The 25,007-nt window shown below is 42.7% G+C and overlaps 1 protein-coding gene and 1 long non-coding RNA gene across 5 annotated transcripts in view; one reads left to right on the top strand and one right to left on the bottom strand.

Moving 5' to 3' along the window:
• The window catches only part of BRD4 (bromodomain containing 4), an 81,698-nt gene extending 59,618 nt beyond the window's left edge, over positions 1-22,080 (bottom strand). For 2 of the 4 annotated variants that reach the window (XM_074350559.1, XM_074350558.1), the window contains exon 1: positions 21,850-22,080. The gene's annotated coding sequence lies outside the window, so the exon portion shown is untranslated. Of the gene's footprint in view, positions 1-21,087; positions 21,343-21,384; positions 21,518-21,849 lie in introns of those variants that run through there. The other 2 variants (XM_074350561.1, XM_074350562.1) reach the window with 2 other exon arrangements.
• Positions 22,081-22,144: 64 nt separating this feature from the next.
• Positions 22,145-24,406, top strand: LOC141574661 (uncharacterized). Its single transcript, XR_012501629.1, has 2 exons — positions 22,145-22,261; positions 23,350-24,406. It is a non-coding gene; the product is annotated as an uncharacterized LOC141574661 (long non-coding RNA).
• Positions 24,407-25,007: the final 601 nt, after the last annotated feature.

Genomic DNA, 25,007 nt, shown 5'->3' with positions numbered 1-25,007 from the left:
AGAGATCCCTAAGCAATCCAGGCTATTTTCTGAGATTCCAGCATTTGGGTAACTGCTGGCATGTCACAATGTCACTTGTATGGGTCATGCTCCAAGCACTGTAGCAAAAGCCCTCTTCTGTGGGTACAGAGAAGTTCCTTAGTCAAGGGGCACCACAAATACTTGTAGAAGTGACATTTGGAGAGCAAACGTGTTCAGCTACCACAACTGCCCACCCAAATGCCAGAGGCTCCTCTGCCTGGCACTGCTTGTGACCCATGTGACTATCTCATAGCAGAAGGATCCCGTATTTTATTAGAGGTGATCACTCTGCATGAATGGGCAGAGTGCCCCCTCCTCACTTAAAAAAGAATCCTCCCCTTAGAGAATTCTGCAACTTTCACAGGAAGTCACACAATTCTTTCACAATGATCTGTGCTAGGTCAGCATAGTAACCAACTCATAGTAACCAAGTCCCTTGGTGGGGGCAGGGAATAGGATGAAGGGACACAGGGATAGGACACGGTGTCCAAGCTAAGGCCAATCCAAGCTAAGAAGCTGTTTACTCTGTGATTCCCCAGCAATAGACACCCTAGCCTCAGGCAGAACTCCCAATGCAGACAGATGTAGAGAGGCACACAGAACAGGGACACATTTCCATGGCTCCCAGCATGAATGCACTCTGTGACATGACATTCATGCTTTCTCCTTCCTCCTCAGAGCAAGGCTGCAGGAACAGACTGCCACTAGGCAGCCACTACTCAGGAACAAGGCCCAACATTCCAGTGCTATCTGTCCTTACAGCAAGTGGCCACCTGCTTCTGCATCTTACCCACAAAGGCTCAAAGCAAAAAACACGACATAATTGCTACTCTGGAGAGAGCTCGTAAAGTGGTGGCTCTCATCTCCGCTGCACAGAGAACTGCTTAGGGAGCTTGTTTCAAATACTCATGTATAGAGCTGGGTGTAGGAGGAGGGGCTGACTGCAAAGAGGCACAAAGGGAATTTGGGGGGATACTGGAAACATTCTGTATTTTGACTTCTGTAGTGCATTTGTCACAGTGGATTTTACAGCATATAAACTTAAGAAAATGAATAAACAAACCATGTCTAGGCCCAACCTACTTCAGACCTGCTACTGTGCAGGGAGGGTGGAGAGAAACCTATAGGAGAAGAACAAAAGCAGCCTGGTCTAAACCCCAACCTCCAGAACTAACCTGGGAGACTTTTAGCAACAGGCATCATGGTTAGACTCGTGATTCCTCAACTGTGAAACAGAGTGGTTCACAGGGCCCATCCTCAGGATTGTCCCAAGGATCGGCAGGCTCACAAATGCCTGCCATATGTGAAGTGCTCAGTGTTGTTCAATCACAGCTATTTGAGTGGGGAGGTTGGTTGGGAAGACCCAAACTACTCTATTTTCTGGAATGATCCATCCACCTTGTGTAGACTGGGCATTCCTCCAAGATGAGAGCAGCTACTGGAACACTGTTGAACAACTAAGTGTTATAAAGTGCCCTTCTGAAAGGAAAGCTCAAGTTCAGGTAAAGAATGGTTCTGTGACTTGTGGTTTACACTTACTTAAGGCCGCAAAGGAGTAAGACTAACAATTTTAAAGGAGCAATAAAAAAAATCCTTGTGGGCTGCAAGACCGCATTTTCTGCATTCACATCAGTTGGAGAAGTGGGGCTACTCCTAGCTCAGAGTAGGGGGAAAGCTGATACCCAGCTATTCAGGAGTATTTAATGTACAGGACAGTTCAGTAATCTTTTGAGAAAATTAACTTACCCTGTAGAACAAAGCTACCGTGTAGAATAAATTTCCATACTAAACGTTTCCTGGAGGACCTTGGCCCAATTTTAGTTTTGGTTAAATCTCAAAACTAGTAAAGATATTTACTGCTGCTGGGAAGGGGACTCCCAGGCAACAAATGCTGGAGAAGCAAACAACTCCCTACTGGCCCTGACAAGAGAACACCTTCAGGTTCAGAGGGAACAAGCAGCAATAAACAGGTCAATTTTGCTCATCAACTGAGATCTCCTGATTAAAAGATTTAGCTGTCATTACATTAAAATATAACAAAGCCACAAATAGGGGAAAGGTCACCCTGCATCACAACACCTATTTTCACATGTTTAAGCTCACAGGGTTACTTACAATCAATATTCCCCTCATACTGTGTTCTGATCTTGATGGGACATGTGTACAGACTCTGTCACTTTAACTGTGATACGACAGCCACTACCCATCATAAAATGCCAAAGCTTACAAACCGTTCCCCAGCTGTTTTGTTAGGATGTCTCCAGTTTTTCAAGTGTGGACACTAAAGGGTTGAGAGATATCAACAAACATTTGATAGCTTATTACTACATACCCAGCTCAGTGGTCCCCTCTATAAAAGATACATGACAAAGCCCCTGATCAAAATGGCAGTAGGAACAGGAAAAGGCTCATGAGAGGGCAATATCCACTGCAAAAGACTCCGTGAGCAATGTTTGAAGCTGATGCCCTTCAGTCTCCTCACTCTGACATCTGATCTCCCAGAGCACAAGAAGAAATCTCTACCCATTCTTCAAGGTAATCACTCTCCTCTGGAGGGAAATGCAAAGCATCTTTGATCACGAACATCTCTAACTCTAACATCACAGTCCCAGCCCATTCTCTCTCTCCATGAATCAATCAGTGAAGGCATGCTGTGACACAAATGCCAACCACCACCAGATCCCAACCTTCTGTTTGTTTGCTCAGACACACACCGTGTGTCTACACATGTGATCCTTAGAGTCACTAAACAAGTTCCTCTCAAGGCCCAAAGATTGTGGTTAGAAGAGTGTCCAGACTCAATTTTGTGACTATGACAGAGTTAGGAAGCAGTCATTTCTACAATGCATCAGATTTGCACAAATCAGCTCTAAGACTGACTGAGCACCTGTCATAACCAGGCAAGTTTGCACACGGCTAGCTGAACATTCTCCAAGCTGCCAGTGCCCTGCTGGAGGATGTACTGAGCAGTCAAACCCAGCTCAGCCTGGCCATGGTGGCTGTAGCAGTTGGCAGGCAATGTACTAGCAACAACTTTCCCAGTTTATGTGCCAACTTTCCCTAAGTGTCCACATGCTTAGGGAATGCAGTTGGACTCACACCAAGGCACAATTACCAAATGCCTACTGAGGCTTGTGGCTCAGTGTGCTGGGATGCTGTCTTTGGACCTCACAAGAACCTTGCACACAGTAGGAATTAGGATCTCATTTTGCAGCCAAGGACACTGATGTAGAAGAAATCAGTCATTTATATGAGGTCACAAAGCCTGCAGGGATTTGGAGGCTGCATGACTCCTCATCCTACACCCAAAAATCATTTCCTGGTGGATTAAGAGCAAACATTTGAAAGATAAAGCTTTACAACATTTACAAGATAATATAGAATATTTGACTTCAGGTAGTGTTCTTCCCATTAACTGTAAAAAATAAAAGATTCATACATTCAACTATGTTAAAACTAAGATCTGTCAGAAGATGCTGTGTATGTGGGGGGGGGGGGGTTGGGGAGGGAGACACTAAACTAGGGGAAAGTATTTGCAAATGTATTACCCACAAAGATTTGGTACTCAGACTCTATAAAGAACCCCTGCAAATCAATTTAAAAAGATAAACAAGCTAAAGGAAAATGAGCAAAAGTCGGAAACGGCTATTTTAAACAAGGACAATAAATAAACACAAGAAGATGCTCAGGCTTGTTAATTTGCAAATGTAAGTTCGTTAATGCCAATGTTGGTGGGAACATGGTTCAAAATTTTGGGTTGTGGAAAGGTAAAAGGGTATTCTTTAAAAAGTGAACTGGCACTAAGGCATCCCCAAAGGCACTCCTGTGTACTACTGGGACACCTGCACACCTCTCAGATGCATGCAAGCATGCAGAAGAATGCTACAGCAAGAATGTCTGCTAATGGTGCTCTTACCACCCACCCCTCTCCCTTAGATAAAGGCAAATCTAATGACCTAGATGTCCACCAAGAGGAGAATGAGTACACTGTGACACACTCACACTTTGGTGAAAATGAATGAATGAATGAATGAATGAACTATGGCTACCATAACATGGATGAATCTTAAATGAGGAAGTGGCAAAAGTCTACAAACGATACAGTGCATTGATAATAAAGCTGAAAAACAAGACTAAGCAATATACTGTTTAGCAGTACATGCAATTGAGACAAAAGTAAAAAAAGGATGGTGACCTCAAAATTTAGGATAGACACGAAAATGAGGTAGGGAAAGGAGCACACATGAACCAGAGTTGACTGAGCTAGTCTTGCTAGGTCCCCTCAAGTTGGGAGATAGACATTAGAAATTTTTCAAATTTCAAGTGCAAACCACTGCACCTTTAATCACATGATTACAGTCTACAGTATCTTCTGCAAAATCAGACACCTCAAGGTAGGAAGAAGCAATCCTCTCTGCTGTCCCTGATTCTCGTTCCTAACAGCAGAGCTATTTGATCCCAGACACAGGATCTTCACAACCTTGAGGTAGGTTGGGTGCCTTTTTTATCCCATTTTACTGATAGGGAAACAGAGGTTCACAGGTTAAACAGCCTGTCCCACATCACTGCTCGTTTCTCCAAATGCCAGCAAGTCCATTTTCATCTTCAATACCACCGGTCACAACTCATCTGCTCACCTCCTTAGGTAATACATTCCATTTTCAGAATGCTCTAATGGCCAGTGTAAAACACATCATAGGTATAGACATCTTCAGCTAAGCATAAAATGAAACACTTAATGACTAGCTCATTCCCTTCCCAGGACAAGAGAATGCTAATGGCAGTTTAATGGTAATAAGAGTGACTTCAAAGTTATGGCTGGTTTCAAAACCTGTGAGGCACAGTCTGCGTAATTCTTTGATGAATCAGGCCTTCACCCTCTGCCCTTGACCAAAAGCTGGTCAGTAACAAGTACAGTGAATGAGATGGGCTCTGAAACACATCTTTCTCCTTAGGTATGCAGGCATCCCTGGGAGGAAAAAGCTGGGAGGGAGAATGTGGACTGGAATCCCCAGTTCAAGATCTCAACATTGTATTACCTAAAAAATCAATTAAGACATCATTACACAAATAGGACCTAATTAAACTTACAAGTTTTTGCACAATAAAGGAAACCATAAGCAAAACAAAAAGACAACCTATGGAATGGGAGAAAATATTTGGCAAAAGATGAGACCGACAAGGGCTTAACTTCTAGAATATATAAACAACTTACTAAAAAACAAACAACCCAATCCAAAATTGAGCAGACCTAAACAAGCAACTCTTCAATGAAGACATACAAACGGCCAGTAGGCACACGAAAAAATGCTCAATATCACTAATTATCAGAGAAATGCAAATCAAAACTATAATGAGGTATCACCTCACAAAAGTCAAAATGACCATCATTAAAAAGTCCACAAACGATAAAAGCTGAAGAGGATGTGGAGAAAAGGGAACCCTCCTACCCTGTTGATGGGAATGTAGTTTGGTGCAGCCGTTAAGGAAAACAGTATGGAGATTCCTCAAAAGACTAAAAATAGACTTGCCCTATGATCCAGCAATCCTACCCCTGGGCATATATCCAGAGGGAACTCTAATTTGAAAAGATACATGCACCCTAATGTTCTTAGCAGCACAATTTACAACAGCCAAGACAGGGAAACAACCTAAATGTCCATCAGCAGACGATTGGACAACGAAGCTGTGGTATATTTATACAATGGAATGTTACTGAGCCGTAAAAAATAACAAAGTATCACTTGCAGCAACATGGATGGACCTGGAAATTTTCATTCTAGGTGAAGTAAACCAGAAAAAGAAAGAAAAATACCGTATCACTTATATGTGGAATCTAAAAAAAAAAGACAAACTTATTTACAAAACAGAAACAGATTCACAGGCATAGAAAACAAACTTGTGGTTACCAAAGGGGAAAGGAGGGAAAGGATAAATTAGGAGTTTGGGATCAGCAGATATACACAACTACACACAAAATAGATAAACAGCCAGGGCCTACTGTAATTGCACAGGGAACTATATTCAACAACTTGTAATAACCCATAATGGAAAAAATATATACACATGTATAACTGAATAGCTTATAACTGAATCACTTTGCTGTACATCAGAAACTAATAACACTGTAAATCAACTATACTTCAATAAAAAAGACATTACTAGAATACAAGTTCACAGAAAATGAGTCCCATGATACAGACTTAAAATTCAACCTCTTGACATCATGCATCCAGGTCTGCACACAGAGTCACCATGTAACTGTTGTCACATGACAAGACTCAACCTCCAAGAACACTGAGAGAACATGAACTACTTATCCCACAACTGCTGCTCAACTCGAAGATCAAAAGGAAGGGGGAAAAAAAGTAAAAGCTTAAAACTACTTCTGCCAGGTTTAAAAGGAATCTGTGCTATGATAAGAAAGATAATAATCATCAGCAAGGATGTGGGAAACTGGAACCTGGAATCCTCATACATTGCTGATGGGAACGTAAAATGGGGCAGTAAATGGAAAAGTCCAGTGGTTCCTTGAAAAGTTTAAACTATAGTTATCATCTGATGCAGAAGTACTACCCTTAGGTATATATCTGAGAAAGAACATGTCTACATAAAAACTTGCACATGAATGTTCAAAGCAGCATTATTCATGAGCCAAAAGGTAGAAACAAATGTTCATGAACTGATAAATGGATTATCCTATTTATAAAGATGTGACCAGATTTTCTGAAAATGGGGGAAGGGGGACTAAGCTACTCCCTTTTGGGGGAACAAATTGTCTAGTGTGGCATTTGTTAGGCTCTGTGCTACCCTTTCAAGGACAGACGTTTGGTATCCAAGGAGCACAGGGATAGAGCATGAAGCAATTAAACTTGTCCAGGGTGAAGTCAAAACACTGAATGCAGGGAGAAGCAGTCTGCTTAGACTGGTGCTGGAGGCAACTCTCATCTCCACTCATGAGTTAGTAAGGGACCTCTCACTTAAAGGATTTCAAAAATTAAGCTGCCCTAGTCACATTTTGAGGTACTGCATGGAGAAATGTTAAATTACAGTGATACTGTGAGCCTTTTCAGGGTTAGACTGGCTGAATCAAGACACAAACCAAGCTGTGGGGAACATAGCCAATATTTTATAATAACTACAAGTGGAAAATAACTTTTAAAATTGTGAATTGCTATGTTGTACATCTGAAATTTAGATAATAATGTGCATCAACGATACAAAAAAAAAAAAAAAAAAAGACACAAGTCAAGCTACTTGCTTTGGAAAAGGTTGTTCAGTGGGTTGGGTTGAGAAGCCAGAACTGTGGTAACTGACAGAACCTGAGAAGCCAGGAAGGGGTGGGGTCCAATCTAATTTTAACCAGTCACTTATTTACTTTTAGGATGCCCTGAAAGACACCTGGCTGGACACCATGGTGCCACTGCTTGAACCATCTCCTGTACACTTCTGTCCATCTTTCATAGTTGCCTGATAAAAATCCCCCAACCACAAATCAGTTTCAGAGTGAAAATAAGACAAGGGAAATCTGTAGTGCCTAGTAAGCTTCTATGTTCAAGTTCTAAGTTCAAACTTGTATTCAAAATAGCCAAGAGGTGGAAGCAATCTAAATGTCAACCAATAAACAAATGCATAAAGAAAATTTGGTATGTATGTACAGGAATATTAATCAGCCTTAAAAAATAAGGAAATCCTGTCATTTGTGACACTGATTAACCTGGATGGCAATATGCTAAGTGTAATAAGCCAGTCATAAAACAACAAACAAATACATACATGACTCCACTTACATGAGGTATATAAAACAGTCAAACTCTCAAAAACAGAAAGTAGAATGTGGTTGCCAGGGGCTAGGGAGAAGAGAAAGGAGAGTTGTTCAATGGATATAGTTTCAGTTTCGCAAGATTAAGTTCCAGAGATCTGTTGCATAACAACACGCACAGAATTAACACTACTGTACGCTTATAAATGTTAATGGCAAAATTTTGTTGTCTTTAACCAGAAAAAAATAGGTAGATAGTTTCAGCACAGATTCCTCAACTCCGAAATGGAGATCCCCAACTCTCACAGGGCTGGTCTAAGAGTCAAATAAGATGCAACAAAAGTGCTCAATAAACATTATTAATCATAATATTAACTAGAGTGAATGTCATGATTTAGTATTAACTTTTAAAATATTCACATTTCATGAGCCTGCAAGCCAGGAAACATGTAAAACCAAATAGGCCGTGAGATCTGGTCTGCAGCGCACTAGACAGGCTTTTGTCTACCTTGCTCAACTGACTGACTTCAGGCGGACCAACCACTGGCACCTTCTAGAGACACCGCTCAGCCTTTGACCTCTGCTTGAACCTTCGTTCATATTCTCCGCAAGCAAAGATAATGAGCCAAATGGGCCAGCCCTGCCCCCGAAGCTCGGCTCACAAAACGGGGGGGGGGGGGGGGGGGAGGTCAGATAAAGCAAATTCCAAAGAGGGGAGAGGGATTGTCTAGGCTATAAAAATAGAAAGTCAGAGACTAGAGACAGAACGTGATCTTTTCTAGATAACTGGAGTTCACTCCAGGATGAACAGTTTTTGAAGAAAAAGACCTTTTCCTGATAAAGGCTAATTCTCCCCTTGAGTTCTTACCCTACACATGCTTGGCTTTCTCAAGCCTGGGATCTTACTAGGATTCCTTTTCCAACCTCCTAGGGAGGGGGAGAGGGGAAACTTGCCTATCTCCATTAAGTCAGGATTCAGTCCCTGCTATCTTCTTACCCTAAATGATGGCCCCAGGCCCCTCCTCATCTTTCTCCCCACAGCCCAAGGAGACCTCTCCCACCCTCGTGACAATGCCCAAAGCCCCCAAGTCTGGCCTAGACCCAGCCCTGCATTCCAGAACCAAACAACCACTTGCCCTCAGGGCAATGTCAACTCTTAAACATCTTAACATCTTAAAGTACCACAGGACTAAAGTGAGCTTAACTTCTCTAAAATCTGTCAAAGCCTTCTAGCTACCCTCAAGACCTTATCTGCCATTTGGGGGTAGTGCTAACATGCTAGATAACCCCAAAACCAAACATTTCCATCACTGCAGAAAGTTTCACCAGACACCACTGTTTTATAAATTGGGTAGGGTACTGTAAAGTAAGAATGATCCAAACTGGACCCTGAAAGATGGAGGAAGTGCAGACGACGCTAAGAATCAAGACATGATTTGGGACAGCAGTCTGTCACAGAAGCTAGGAGCCCACAGTACCACAGGATGGGAGTTTGGATTTTATCCTATATGCAATGGAGTTTTAGAGCAACAGAATTATGCTGCAATAAGTGTGTTATATTTTTATCATGTACTGTCCAACTAGTTTACTAGTCAAGTTCTGCATGGAGCATCTTTAACCACTTCTACCAAGTTCTCTTGAGTGGATTTTTATCACAGCTACTCAAATCCAAACTCTTATCCAATAAGATCATTTGTTATTTTACAACGTCAAAGAAAAGTTTTGAAAGTAAAATGAAAACTTATTCCTTCAGGGCACTTGTTAAACGAGTTACCAGCTTTCTAGCACTGGGTCACTGCCCACCACTGGAGATTTGCCTCACTACCCACCTCCTACAGTCATGTTTTAATTGTACATGGCACACTGACATGGGAAATAACCTTTACTCACTACTGAATCCTCACCGCACATGCAGAATAGAGCACAGCACCTGATTACCCAGGAAGTCCCCCCCCCCAACACTGGCATAATCACCCAATTCAGCATGCTTGCTTCAGGCAGGAGATTCCCTTTAAATGAATCCCTAAGTGGGAAATAAACACCCATGAGCTGGAACTCAATTCCACCCAAAATAAGCAGTGCTTTGAGATTGAGAGGCTCATTGTAATTCTAACAGATCATCTAGTTCACACCCCTGATTTAACAAGCCTGGGTTAAAGATAATGCTTACTCCAGCTTACTGCTCCCCCAAACTTCCTCTTCTGTACTCACATACTTTCATTGGAGTTATCAAGGAAAAAAATGGAGGTGAAACTAAATCAAGGCATCTTGGTGCTCTAGAGTAAATCTTTTCAAGATGAGGTTTAATTTCACTTGTGTGAATTTCCTCACAAGACTCCTCAGGAGGGTGACACTGCATTTAATGACCATAAGTGTGGATGAAAAGGAGATCTGCTCAGCAAAGTAATGAGCCTCTTCTGACTATTCTCTGCCCTGGCAAGGGCCTCTAAAGGACAAACGTTTACTTGCAGAACTATCCAGGTCTCCATCCAGGCCTCAGCTGTCCTCACAGATGGATCAGCCTAAATGCCAGCTCTTTTCCTATGCTCATAGCTGGAAGGTCTACTCCTTCTCAGACTGCTTGGCTTGCAACTCTCACACAGTACTTCCAAGGTCTACCTTGTGCTCGTTTGTACAATCCCAACCATCTGTACGTGGTGGATTCCTTCCTCCCTCCTTCTGTTGTAGAACAAAGTTCAAGAACGCCTGGGCTCTTCTCTGGAGCCAGGCCCTGCCACTTACGAGCTCCAAGCCCTTGCAACCCTGCCCAAGTGACTGAGCTCTCTGGGTGTCAACTTACTTACCTACAAAATGGGCATGATACCAGTACCCAGTTAGTAAGGTTATTTTCTGAGGACTTAAGGAATACGTAAGGTCTTAGAAACCCAGCACCTGGCACACAGTAATCAAAAATTCACTATAATAGAGTGATCATAAATGGATGTACAATCTCCTAGACTGTTGAAGGGAACACAGTGAAGAAAGAAGTGACCCATAATGCTGCTCCTTACATTAAGGTTGACACAGACAGCAAGCAGGGTGAATCCTATTCAAATTTACCATTTGAGAATAGGCAAGCAGTAAGAAACAGAAAAAAAAGGTCAATTCTGAAAAGGAAGATCTACCCTTTGCTGGGAAGTCTATTCATAGGCAACTATTTGCTAAAAGCCTTGAATCTTTTCACAAAGAGTCAATGGTCAAAGATAAGTAATGCTTCAAGCTTCACAATTTGGGAGGCATGGGGGAAGAGATGAAAGAGCCACAGGCCAGGGTGTACCTAGCTTTTAGAGGCACAAGGGAAGGATGCTGCGCACATGCGTTTCCAGAGCAAAGAGGCCCTTAGATGTCCTGAGAAATGACACTGAGGACAGGCAAGCTAAGCTGCAGGCCTGTCAGCTCCAACATTAGTAATTCAAAACTGCATTCCTGTGATTACAAATATATGAGTTATTATCTTGAAATAGATAAACATGAAGGTGGTGTTATTTCCAGACAACTAATCTGTGAGCTCAACTGTTTCCTGGTGTCAAAAGGAAAACAAATGAAGACACACACACACAACCTTTATTACTTGGCAGCTTTTTGTAACTGAAAGCACTTCAGAACTAAGGAATTTTAAATGATTATAAATGAAAAACTACACATGCATGGTACCAAAACTCTGTAAGCTATCTTGTTTGTCTCTTTTAATTACAGAATAGAAAGGGGTAACTGCTTAAGTAACAAAGCCCTGCCTGTACAATACGACTAATTCAACTGAGCAAAGCAATGGGATTAATTAAAGCCAAAACCAACAGTAAGTAGGGGAAATACCCATTAGCACATACAAGTTTAATTTTCAAACCTTAGAGATTAGGGATGAGCAAAAAGGTTTTTAAATACTGTTAAAAAGAGGACAACAGGTTCAAAATGGAGCCACATATGCTAAGCCCAAAGCCTACAAACCACAACTTAACTACTCTTGGCTCTCCCAGAAATAATCTTAAACCAGTCAATCAGGAATCACCTGGTCAGCACTAGTGAGGTAATCTGTTCTTTGATAGCGTAATTTCCCTGATCTCACTCTCTCTAGTCCATAAAAGTCTTTCATTTGTGCAACTCCTTGGGAGCTCCTTCCTATCTGCTAAAAGGGATACTGTCCCATTCATGAATCACTGAATAAAGCCAGTAAGATTATTTAAAATATACTCAGTTGAATTTTTTTTTAACACTATGCACTATTCTTAGAGGTAATTGTTCTTTCCTGTCCTTTGACAACTCTGCTCCAATTACAGAAGTATGAATTATTCAAGTTTAGGATATTGGACTTCCCATCCCTTCTACCAGACAAGGGTTTGGGGAAGGAGAGTGGCATCATGCATACCACCTGTGTAGCATGTTCATATTCCTAAGCATAAGCATCTAATGCTGAAGAATGATACCTTCCCATCCCACAAGGTCTGTTTCCCTCAGTCTGCAGGTTCAAGTGCCTGTACGGAATAAAGGTGCTGCAACAGAGAGCAGGCACTAAGCCACATAAGGGACCACAGCCATAAATCTTTCTAAGTCTACCCACATCCAACACCACCAAATGATCAGGCTGGCTAGCAGCCCATTGGATTCTTCTGCAGCAAAGGCTCCAGGCTAACACCAAATCCTGGAAACAGTTTTATGAACAGAGGAAGCAGTTTCAGTGAAGAGCCCAAAACAAAAACCTTCCTTCATTTGTAGCTGCTGCAACAGGCCCATTCTGGCACACTGACATTCCTCATCCCCAAGAAAGAGAACAAGCTGAAAAAGAGGGGTGCACGGGGGCCCAGGGCAGACCTGTACCAGAGCTGTCACAGAGAACTTGACAGCTCTATAAAAACCTCTAGAGGATTTTCACAAAGACAAACCAAAATGGGTGCTCCACATTATTCCTAGTAATAACTTTGTAAATGTCTGCAAAAGCAACATGCATGCAAAAAGGAAAGCCTTCAAAACCATCAGGAGCCTTTTAATTAACATAATAATTTCCCATTCTCAAAGTAAAATCCAGCAAATACATTTTAATGTATGTTCCTTGGATGGGCTTTAGGGCTCTAAAAACTGCCCCTCCCCCAAACAGGTCAATGTTCGTGCATAGAATATGCATTTTTCTGGAGCAATGTCACTTTCTCAAAGGGGCCTCCAACCTCCCCTAAAATTAAGAACTGATGCTCTAGTAAGAAGCAGCGCTTGGCTTCATCCTTGGCCTCTGGACCCCTCAATTATTCTGAGCCCCTTAAAGAACTGAATAAATCCAACAGCGAGCGAGAACTGTAGGAAAATGATTACTCTAGCAGTGCTTAACACTTGTTTTTGATTATGGAAATCTGAGTAGGCTTTCTGTAATACTAGAGGAATGCCAAGCAGCAGACTTTACAAGAACTTAAGTACAGAAACAGCCTAACAAATGGCAAAATTACAAATGTAGTTTTTGTGTGGACAAAGATGAATCCAGTGTACTGAAATGTTCTCCATTACAATTTCATTCATGCAAGCACTGACTGATGTTTACCTACCTGGTCTCTTACCCGAGTCTTCCCCTGAGCTTCCTCCTTGGTCTAAACCTTGGTCTTCCTGAGGGCTGTTTTTCTGGCCAACCTGGGCTCTATCACTGGTGGCGAGGGTTCTCTTGCCCACCCAAGAGACTACTGAGACTTGGCCTGACTTCTCCCAGAGCCCCCACAGCAACTTCCTCTGTACTTGGTACCTGGTAAGATAAACCATGTCTTTCACTTAATCCTCTACCAAGGATTTGGAATATACACACTCTTAACCATCTTCACCCTATCCTTTTTCTTGAGTAACTCATTCTAAACTTTTTTCAGCTAATTCTGGTTTATGACCTAGTATGGAAAATTAGCTTCTCTTTCAGCCATCCAAAATTTCTTGCTTCAAGTTAGGGGGTACACTCTACTTCTACTGTAAAACACAGACTGTTTAACAAAATTATCCCATCTAGCATGACTCATAATGATGAGCAAGATGTTGCTGGGGCTACCACTTGAGCAAAGCAAGTGGAAGGCAGAGACAGGATAAATGTGCCATGTTTGAGGCGAGGTGGTTCAGCATTCCTACTCTACATATGGTCAGGAACAGGCAATGATCCAAGCCAGAGTCTTCAGTCGTCAGAGCACTACCGAGGAAGGCTCACTCTTGACCTTCAGGCCAGGATATCAGAGACAGAGAACAAGCTCTGATGTCTCTGTATGAGCCCCTGGGATCGACTCCAGACTCCTCACATCAACCAACAAATTCCCTCTCATTTTAACCAGTCTTATGTGTATTATTTATACCAGAGAGACCTAGCCAATATAGCTATTTTCTAAAAGAACCGACATCTTGATTAAAAAGGTAGGAAGACAGTATTTGATAATAAAAGACAAGTAGTCCCCTCACCTCAACACACCTCTTTATATACTTGTTTTGCTTGTTGCAAACTGACAACCTTCACCACTACATGGTGAACTTTCTCACCATTCCTCAACTTCCCCATCTCACTCTACCCTCTGAAGAGCTTCCAGCAAGCAGGGTACAAGGAAGAAACTGAAGATCAATGCAGTTCACTTACTACTAGAAAGCATATCCTGGACAGTCGCCCTTGGGCAAGTGATGGAGAAACAGACTGCAAAATGACCACTTGCCGCCAAATCAAGGTACCCACAGTTACCACCGAGTATCTAAAGCAAGGTTATTTCACACCACTCTGACATGATTCACAGTAAGAAACACATTTTGTCATGTACACAATAATACATAAAAATTACAAAAGGTTTTATAAATTACCCTTGAATGTGTGACACCCTTTGACATTCCCTTTGTCTCCTCTCTTAAACAATGATTGCCATCTACTAAACTCATTTCATTACCCAGAGTTTGAAAAATACATATATAAAATAAAAGTTACTTTCTCTTAAAATTCAGATTGTGGTCAAAGATCTCTGGAGTCCAAACCTATTATCCCATTTTACGTACGAGAAACTGAGGCTTGAAAGTGTATTTGACTGGTCCAAGGAAAGTACACAGCAGGTGTGGTGTGTCCCTGCGGCTCAGTTCCTTTCTTCCCTCCTTCGTGCGTGTGTGCGCGTACACACACACACACACTGCACTGGCAGGTTCCATACTCCATGCATACTCCATGCAGTCCTCCTGTTTCAACCCTCACAATAACAATCTGCTCACCTGCAATTTATGTTTCCTCAAACATAGTGGAAAATGTTTTAAGTGCAAAATCCCCCAATTTATCTCACTCTTTTCCTTTCCTTTTACACAAAACAATCTCAAAGGCCAATTCACCCATTGGTATGTATAGGTTATTGTCTGGGGGAGGACAACTGGAGACATTAGCCACACACAAGGACACAGAAATTACTAATTTCTGTTTCTAGAAATTGCATAACACCAAGTCCAACATCTCTCCCTGGCACTTCTTCCACATTGTGCCAGTGTCTCTTGGCATAACAGCAATTAGGAACAAATAAAGAGTTTCAGCCTTAAGTGGACACCAAGACAAGAGAGATGACCAGAGGCAAAGTGAGGCCTGGACAGTTTTTCTCAAAGCCCTTTAGGCAGAGTAAAAGCAGCACACCTCCCCCAACCCAAATACAATACAGGTCAGGCTCCCCTACTCTCCCCCAATCTGAATACAATACATAAGCCAACACCCCCACCTTGTCTACCAAGTCAATGCTTAAGCATACAGATCCCATTTTACAAATAAGGAAACTGAGGTTTAGAAAGGTTATGTAACTTGCCTGAAGTCAAGGCCAGAAGGGGGCAGGGCTGGGACTGAACCTCGACAGTGGACTCCACAGTTCTCCCTTTCCAGCACACAGCTCCACCCAAGCCCGACCAACTCTTCCAGCCACAGCCCAAAGACCTGGAACTTCCTACAGAGAGCAGAACAGGCCAAAACTTGTCAAGGAAAAGGGCACAGAACAGCTTATACCTAGGGTGAACTTAAAAAAGCCTTTATTTGTTAAGTATGTCACAGATTTTAAAAAATGGCTTCTTCATTCAATCACTTAATTTGTGATTAAATGCTCAGGTTTGACCAATCTGAAAAAAAGATACTCTTCAACTGAGTTTAACACAAACAAAAGGCATTCCACAGGGAACTGGATCCTGACATTACCCTAGTAAATGGTGACCAGCATCAACTGGTTCTTCTGGTCAACAGGCCCAAAGTCCACTAGCAGGAATTCAGCCTCCCAGCCAGGAATTCCACTTTCCTGGCCTGTCATCCAGCTGCCCGCCTCCCTTCCAAGGAGACCCTGACCTGTAATACAAACCTTCCTGGAGACCAGAATCCTTTCACCAAGTCCAGATGTCAACAAAATTCAAATTAGAGCCAAAGGAGGCAAGGAAGATATGGAGAGATGCTGTGCCTGTGTTCCAGAAAAACTTCCTCTACCAGTAACTTCTGGTGACCAATGTCTTTGTTCAGATAACCAGATTTTAATGAAATGATTAAATTACATTTGAGGCCTGAGGATAAACTGGACCACCTTCCCCTGTTGGATCTTTTCTCCAAACTCTGCAGGCAATATCCCAAGGTGGGTGCTCCCAGAGCTTCCTGAATTTCCATTAATTTTTATCATCATTTTTAATCTCGTATCAGATAAACACAAATCTTCATTTTAAAAACCCTATCTTCACTTTAAATTAACTCCTCCATTGATCTCTACTCACAGCTCACATGAAGGAAGGCACAACATAGAGGGGGATCTGAAAGCCACCTGGCTTATCTTGGTATCACCTAGTGATACCTGGTAACATGGTTTTGGGGCATGTCAGCTGGTACACCTTCCTAGCCCTCAGCTGCTCTACTTTAATACCTGACTACCTCTTCCAACTTTTACTCTTCACTAGGGGCAGTGACAGCAATTAAGTACCTAACTTTGGGAGGGCACAGCCTCATTTTACCCTCAAATGAAAGATGACAAGTGAAGTTGAGGGAAGGCTGAGTGACAGGCTGAAGGTCACACTGTGCCACAATGATGGCATCAGTCTTTTGAAGCAAGTCAGTAAAAACGAGATGGGACTAGATGCCAAAAGGCAGTTCAAGCCCTCCCAGGTCACCCTCCCTAGAGCATTCAGATAACACTGGGCTTCTATCACAGGGTCAGGAATTCTGAGACTTGATTTCAGGAAACAAAGTCCAACTCTGGGCAGGAGAGAGCAGAAAGGTCAAAGACCAAAATCTTCAAGACATTTCCGCTTAGAAGACTTCAGAATACACTCAAGACCGCATTTGGTTTTTACACAATTGCTACTTGTAAGGCAAAAAAATGTTAAAAACCTCACCCTTACAAGCCAAGACACTGACAAGCTTTGACTGGAGGAAGGGAAATGCATGGAACTTTTCTAGAAAACTAATTTGCATCAATTTTTCAAAAATGCACAGCCTTTGTTCTAGTGATTGTTTCTAGATACAAAAAAAAGAGAAAACTTGAAAATCATGTCCAGAAACAGCAGAATTAAATTATGGTACATTCATGATAGAATTTTAGGTAACCATTTAAAACAGAGCATTTGGAAATGTTCACAGTGTAGTATTTTTTGAAAACTTAAGCACACAATCCAGTTTTGTTACTCATACAGAAAAATAATGGCATAAAAATGGGATTAAGAAATACTAATTTTTAAAGCTTAACATCTTTTTAACACTCTGTATTTTCCAAATTTCAAAAAATGACCATGCACTACTTTGATCCAAAGAAAAAACCCCTCATAATCTCTTTTTCAAATGATACGAAACAACCAGTGCTATTCCCCCTTTAGGGTTCAGTCAAGAACAGAACAGATGGTTGCTCTGCCCTAACTTTGACACTGGATCCACTCTCCATCTATTTCTTTAGAATGGAATATATCCCATGATTTATGCTAGGACATGTGGATGCAGTTTAATCAAGTTTAATCAGTGGTAGCCTGTCTGGACTGAAAAAAAAAGTGTCTTTACAATTGCCCTTTACAACAACAGTACAAGTTTAGGGTGCATGTTCCAGATTTTCTGCGTCTCACCAGTATTTCAAATTGTTCTCTAAGAATGTACAATTTAAAAAAACAGCTAGGGATCAAACCATGCAGGCTGCACTGCATGTCAACATGCTAACATCCTTGCACTTACATTTCCTCATTCTTTTAAATGGCTACACCTCATTCCATCAAGCTTTTTAAAAACTCTCTGTGAAAGTACTAGCAAAAAACCCAATGCAATTAAAGTTATTGCACATCCACAAAAAGTTAGGTACCACGGCCTAGCAATTCCTAGTTACCCACCCAAGAGAAATACAAAATGTCCACACAAAAATCTGTACATGAATGTTCATAGGAGCACCATTCACAACAACCAAAAAAGTGGAAACAACCCAAACGTTCATCAACGGAATGACGGATAAATATAATGTGACATATCTATCCATATAATGGACTATCATTCAGTCATAAAAGAAGTACTGACTGATTCACGCTACAACACAAACCTTGAAAACATCATACCAGATTAAAGAAGCCAGACACCAAAGGTTATATATTGCATGATTCCTGAAATATTCAGAATAGGCAAATTTATAGGGACAGAGCAGATCAGTGGTTGCCAGGAGTTGATGGGATGGAGAGTGACTACTAATGAATAGGGGTTTCTTTTTGGAGGGATGAAAATGTTCTAAAATTGGTTGTGGTGGTGGCTGCACAACTCTGAGTACACTAAAAACCACTGAATTGTACGCTTTAAATTGGTGAACTGTATCATCTGTGAATTATATCTCAATAAAGCTGCTATAAAAAGACTAAAAACAATAAAAGTATAATGCTCAAATCACGCATGTTATATTCAATAAATGTTTGAGGGGATGAATACAAATACATATACCATAAAAAGCCACTGTGCAAATATCTTTGTCTTCCCTTGTACACAGTAGAAGCTCAGGAACTAACTGTTGAGATAGACTGGCCAATGACACACACATGAATAAAAAGAAAGGGCTCAATGTTTAAAAAAAATTGTTTTTACTGACAAAATGAGATTCACATTAAGAAATGCTACCCATACTTGTTTATTACCCACTTCATCTCCCTCTTAAAACACTTTTCCCAGGTCAGGACTGAACCACAGCCCACATTTCAAACTGCTAAGTGGGTAACTTACAGCAGACAGTGCACAGAAGCAACTGTACGCCATGCTGGTTCGATTATTAATAAGTTCACTGCAATTTCTAGGGACCTTAACGTTATCTTAGTTAAAAATCACATTCCTTTTAAGTCACTACTGACCAGTTTGTCTACTGATAATATTTTATTAATTTAAGAGGACTTGTTTGCATTTGGAATTATGGGCATGCCAACTTCTTGCTCAATTATCTCCCCAATTTATTCACTCAAGGAATATTTTAGCTGCTCTTCTAGGTGCTGAGGACACAATAGAGAATAAAAATAGGCAAAGCCAAGCAAATAAAACTCTGCCCCCATGAAGTTTACATTTTAGTTAAAAAATAATTTTAAAAAATTCATTTTTTTTTTACAAACTCATGTCTTACGTATTAAATAAAATGTCAGTACCAGCAAAGAATCCCCACAACTTTCATCTTACAAACATTCACTCTTTTCTAAACACTAAAAAATTTATGAAGATTTATGAAACGGCAGCAGTTTTCAATAACAAGCTTTTCTTTTTTTTATAAATTTGCCAGAAACATAAATACAAACATGGCTACAAGTTTATTCAAAATCAGAATTTGAAACTTCACATCCACACAATCGTGACTGACAGCAGGCTGTCAGAGCATATTTAACAGCCAGGGTCTTCAAATCATTGAGATACAAATGGGTTTTGCTTAAAGTTTAAAAAAAAAAAAAAAGTAAAACTCCAATCTTCTCCTAGAATTCATAAATCTCAAGTCATTCAATAACCTGAATTGTGTAACATTAAAATATTGCATCCTCTCCACCTCCAAAAGCAAAAGTGCAATTTAGTACAAAGATCACAACAACTGACTCAAAAGGGTAACTTTTGGAAACAAAGTCTAAATTCCTTTAAACAATTCAATAACTTAGTGGAAATTTTACAAAGTGGCCAATGATTCTCTTAAGTTAGGGAAGATAGCCATATAGGCACCTCAGAACAGTCAACCGATCTTTAAAATGCAGCCACTTTCACGTTCTTTCATCTACAGACTAAATTATTCAGCTTCAGCAATTAGGCTGGGGCTGAATTCTAGCAAGATTCACACAGGTGAGCTCACGTCCTTCAGGGTAAGACCAACTAAAACCATCTTAAAAGACATTCACTCCATAGCTTAAGCCCTTAGAAACTGTTTCCTACCAAGGTTAAGATATATAGTGAATAACACGGAAGCAATGCATTGTTTCAGATCACGCTTTTCCTTTTCGGGAAAAGGGAGAGGTTTATCCTCCTCAGGTTGAAGATTCTGAGAAGGGGTTGATTATCTACAACGTCTTGGTTCAAAGATAAACCCCAGCCAAATTAAACCATAATGAATGTATTATACATTGGCAAGATCATAAAACAGACTGTGCCAACCAAAAACTTCTTGAAATTGGAAACACATTCATAAATCCTGTTGAGTATCCCTTTCTTTACAACCTCCAAGGACTAAACTCCAAGGACTAACAATTTAAGGAACCTGACAACCCCATTCATAAAAATCTCCCAACCATTATTACAGTACCAAAGACTTATGGGCTTAGAGGTACCTTTAGACTTCGTTTTTTGTAAACACCAACAGGTAGAGCTCTCTCGAAGGTAAGCAAAGACATTTCAATTCTCATTAGGTAGAGGCTCCAAGAGATCACTTTTTGCATCCAACACACAGACAAAAATGAACCCAAGGACCAAGACCATTAACCCCATCAGGCTGCACAAAACATTAAATGGGTAAACAAGCAAATAAAAACAACACTTCAAAAAACAATGCGTGGCGTTGAGTAAATGGGAGGTTAGCCACTCAGCAAAAGCACATGACTCATCCACGGGCCTGAAAAGAAGTATTTATACTGTCCACTATACCAAAGTGGGATTTCCCATCTTCATCCAAGGCTAGGCCTTGGGGGTATCTCAGTCCGGCGAAGTTGTGCTGTTTCCGTTTGGAGAGGGGGAATCATTTTATTTCGCTGAATCACAACTCCTCCACATCCCCACCCAAAACCACCACCACGCACAAGACTGCAAATAGACCAGGCCGTGGCAAGGACGCCTGCGAGCACCGACCGAGCAAAACAAAGCGCCCAGTGAGGGGCTGCCAGGCTGGGAGTGGGTGGGTAAAGGGGGCCAGGCTCACCCCTCTGAGCACCGCTCCCGCCCTCAAGGGTCTGTCTCCAGGCAGGTGTGCAGCTGCAGCCTCCTCCCTCCACTTGGGGGTCAGCCTCGTCCTCCGCAGAGCTCCAGGGACAGCCCGAAAGATGAGGAAATCAGGGCGGGGGTGCGCTGCCCCGGCCCGGGCAAGAGGACCCAGGAGCCAGGGGAAGAGCGCGCAGGGCCCGTCCCACGAGAGCGCCCAGGCCGGGGCCGAGCTGGCTCCGGGGACCGCGGCCCGGGGCAACGGCGCCCGCGACCACCAAGCCGGGCCCGGACTTACCCGGGCCGGGCGCGCCGCGGGCTCCGCAGCGGCCGCTTCCTCCTCCTCCTCCTCCTCACTTGACAAAATGGCGGCGACAGGAAGTGCCGGGCGCCTCGGCCCGCCCCCCGCCCGCCCCCGGCCACCCGCCCTGCCGCTGAGCCCGCGCCCCCCGCCCGCGCCCCTGCCCTGCCGACCGACCGGAGACAGGGGACGACGGCGCCAACTGCGGGGCGCCCGCGAGCCGTCCTGCCGCCCCGACGCCAACAGCGCAGGAGGCCCGGGCCCGGCGCGAGTGGCGCGGGGACGCGGGAGGCCCGCAGGCCTGAGCCCGCGTCGCCCCGGCCTCCCCGCCCCCGCGCCGCGCCGATGGCGTAGCTGCTGGCGCACCGGCCCCATTACGCAATGCAGGTTACGCGGGCCGCGCCGCGAGTTCCCGCCAGCTGCCCCGAGCCGCCCGCCGCTCCGAAGGGCACTGGTCCTCACCTGAGACTCTAGGCCGCACGCCGCCCCCGCCGGCCGCCTGCCGCCGCCGCCGCCCCCTCCTCTTCGGGCTGCCTGCGCGGCGTCGGGGCCCACCCGCCGCGCCCGCCGCTCCGCAGTGCTCACAGGCTCCGCTCTCCCGCGGGCACTGCCAGCAACTGCCGCCACCGCAGCCACCGCTTCGGTTCCTCGGCTGCGGGAGAGCAGAACAAACAGCCCTGCTGCTGCTGCTGCCGCCGCCGCCGCCGCCGCCGCCAGCGCCCTGACGTCACCGCGCACGCTGCGTGCGCGGCCACGCGCCGCCGCCGCCGCCCGGCGTGCGCGCCCCGAGACGGTTCTTCTGCGCGAGCGAGCTTAAGACGGCTGGCGGCGAAGAGGTCAGTGGAGAAAGCCAGCGCTCGCGGCCTTCGGGAAGGTAAGAACCCCTCAGACCAAGAGGGCTGAGGAGAGTTACTGCAGAGAGAGGAGACCCCGCAGACCGAGGGAGGGGATGCCTTGGACTGAGGGAGGGGACCCGATAGACCGAGGAGAGGATGCCTTGGACTGAGAGAGGACCCCGCAGACCGAGGAAGGGGATGCCTTGGACTGAGAGGGGGCCCCCGCAGACTGAGGGAGGAGACCCCGCAAACCAAGGGACCCGACGGAGGGGAAACTGAAGGTTGAGCCTGAGGGAAAAGATCTGAAGGCAGAGGGAGACGTCCAAAAATTTAGACCCTCAAAGAGAGGGAGGACAGTGAGGCGAGGGCCCATAGACTGACGGCAGAGGCCGAAGAGAGACACCTGTCTGAGGGGGGCGGCCCTGGTGAGGAGGCCAAAGGGTGTTGAAGGAGGCTGGGGTCGGGTGGTGCTGGAACGCTAAGGGAGAGAGCTGCGAAGAAGGCGCTGGGTTGAGGCAAAGGAAGGGAGAGGAGGCTGTTAGCGAGGCTGAGGAGGCGTCTTTCTTGGCTGGCTGGCCGCCACTAGGATCTAAAGGCTGGAAGGTGCTGGACTCTGGGCCTTTAACGCTCTCCCTCCAGTTGTCCCCCAGCTGACCTCCTTTTCACCCTTCAGATGCAAACCACAAGCTAGCGCTATAAAACGAAGAGATTAGGCTTAGGTTGCTTACGGTTTCAATGATGATACTGTTCAAGTTTTCAAGTGGGGAACCATAACTTCCTTTCCCTTTTTGCCCTTATCATCACTCTTTTAGCATTTTAAGTCCCATCTTTTAAAGAGAGCAAATTGAGTTCTTCTAAAAACCCTAGGTAATTAAACAAATTTCTGATGGCCCCTTCTTTCAGAACATATGGATACACTAGAATAGTCGGGAAATAGTTTTGTCTCTATGGTGTTTACTCACTCTTCACTGAGGGCAATCGTAAATTACTGATAGGTCCTGGGCAAAGACTTAATTTTACCCTTTATTTTAACAAAGCATGAAGTAATAAATCATTGAGTGCAAGAAATAAAGGAGGTAATTGTAACTGTTTCATTAGTAAGATTCCTTCTAATTTTGTATTACAGAACATTGAAATTTGTGAATATCTCTGGTTCCTAATTTTACATCCTTGGCAATTTGCAGAATATGATCAGAAATGGAAAAAGGATAAGAAGGTACCCAGAGCTATATGAATATGGAATAACAACTTTTTTTTTTAAAGGAAACTGGAATGTATCCATTTTAAGCTGACCTTCCCCACAGTTGTCTTGTTGCATTAACTACTTAATTTATTGTTGTTGCTGACAGTAAATGGTTTTGGAAGCATTTGGAGCTGCCAGTTTGCAAGGCATATAATAAAATCTTTTGTTATGCTTCATTTTCGACAGAACTATCATCTAGCTTGATTTACTGGACTCAACTAGGGGGCTTTTGGCTATTGGTAGAAGTCAAATCCAACCTGAAGAGAATTTACAAGCTGTAAAGGCAGCTCCAAAAGCTTTTCCAAAAATCTTTTAGAATAACAATGTCTCATTCTTTTTATCTTCCACAGTGCATAGCCTGACTCCTCACAGATAGCTCAAACTCAGAACATATTTTATCCAGTTAAGACAGTTTAATACAAATAGTCTTATTTAATGGTTCACATTTTGAATAAGCTCTTTTATTTTCTCTTGTTATTACTGTGTTTGCAATACTAAAACCCAGTCGGAAAAGATTTATAAAAATATTAAGGTATGAAACATGAAGTACATAATATATTTCTGACTTGTTTTAAATATGTATTACTCATTTTTAATAAAGTAATACATGAAATCATTTTAATTCAACAATACAAAAGAATTAGCGGAAAAATAGTGTCCCCCTTCACCTTTCCCCTCCCGCACCAGAGTAATCACTGTTATCACTTTGATGTGTTTTACACCTGTGCTGTCTGATATGACAGCCACTGGCCACATTGGCTACTGGGTGCTTGAAATGTAGCTGACCTAAATTGAGATGTGCTTTAAATGTAAAATACACATTGTATTTCAAAGATGTAGTATGAAAAAACTGTAAAATATCTTACTTTTTTTTTTATTGATTACATGTTGAAATAACTTTTTATATATTGGGTTAAATAAAATATTACATTTAATTTTACATGTTTCTTTTTACTTTTTTAATGTGGCTACTAGGAAATATGACATTATAGATATGGCTTGCAATGTATTTCTGTTGGACAGCACTGGTCTAGACTTTTTATTCTATGTATCAGAATGTATCTACATATAGAAATAATTTTGTTGTTACAAAACAAAAGACATCATTCTGTACCTGTTAATTTGTAACATGCTTTTTCATTTAATACATTTTGGAAGTCACTCCACGTGAATACTTGAAGATCTGTCTAATTGGGAGATAACTTGGAGGTAATATAGTATTTTAACCTGGTATGGGATATATCACCATTCTCCTATTATATACATTTAATTCATTTCCAGTTCTTCTATCATAATAACCAGTATTATGATAAGCATTCTCACACATTTTCATTTTCTTTTCATACTTGTCAGTATTTTTCCAGGTTGGAAAAATTGTACAGTATTTTCTTAAAAGCAGGAGTAAATTTATATAGCATGATCAGCTTTGGAAAAGCTAGATATGTCTCATTTGTTATAACCCAAATCCATGCCCACTTTCCAATGAAAACTTAGCCATGAAGTTATAGTCTGGAATTTATGGTTAGGGCCTAGCAATGGTG

This window comes from Camelus bactrianus, chromosome 22 (assembly GCF_048773025.1).
Source record: "Camelus bactrianus isolate YW-2024 breed Bactrian camel chromosome 22, ASM4877302v1, whole genome shotgun sequence".
In the NCBI taxonomy this organism is placed as follows: Eukaryota; Metazoa; Chordata; class Mammalia; order Artiodactyla; family Camelidae; genus Camelus; species Camelus bactrianus.
The sequence above is the reverse complement of the archived record's forward strand: the minus strand, read 5'-3'. Positions and strand labels throughout refer to the sequence as shown.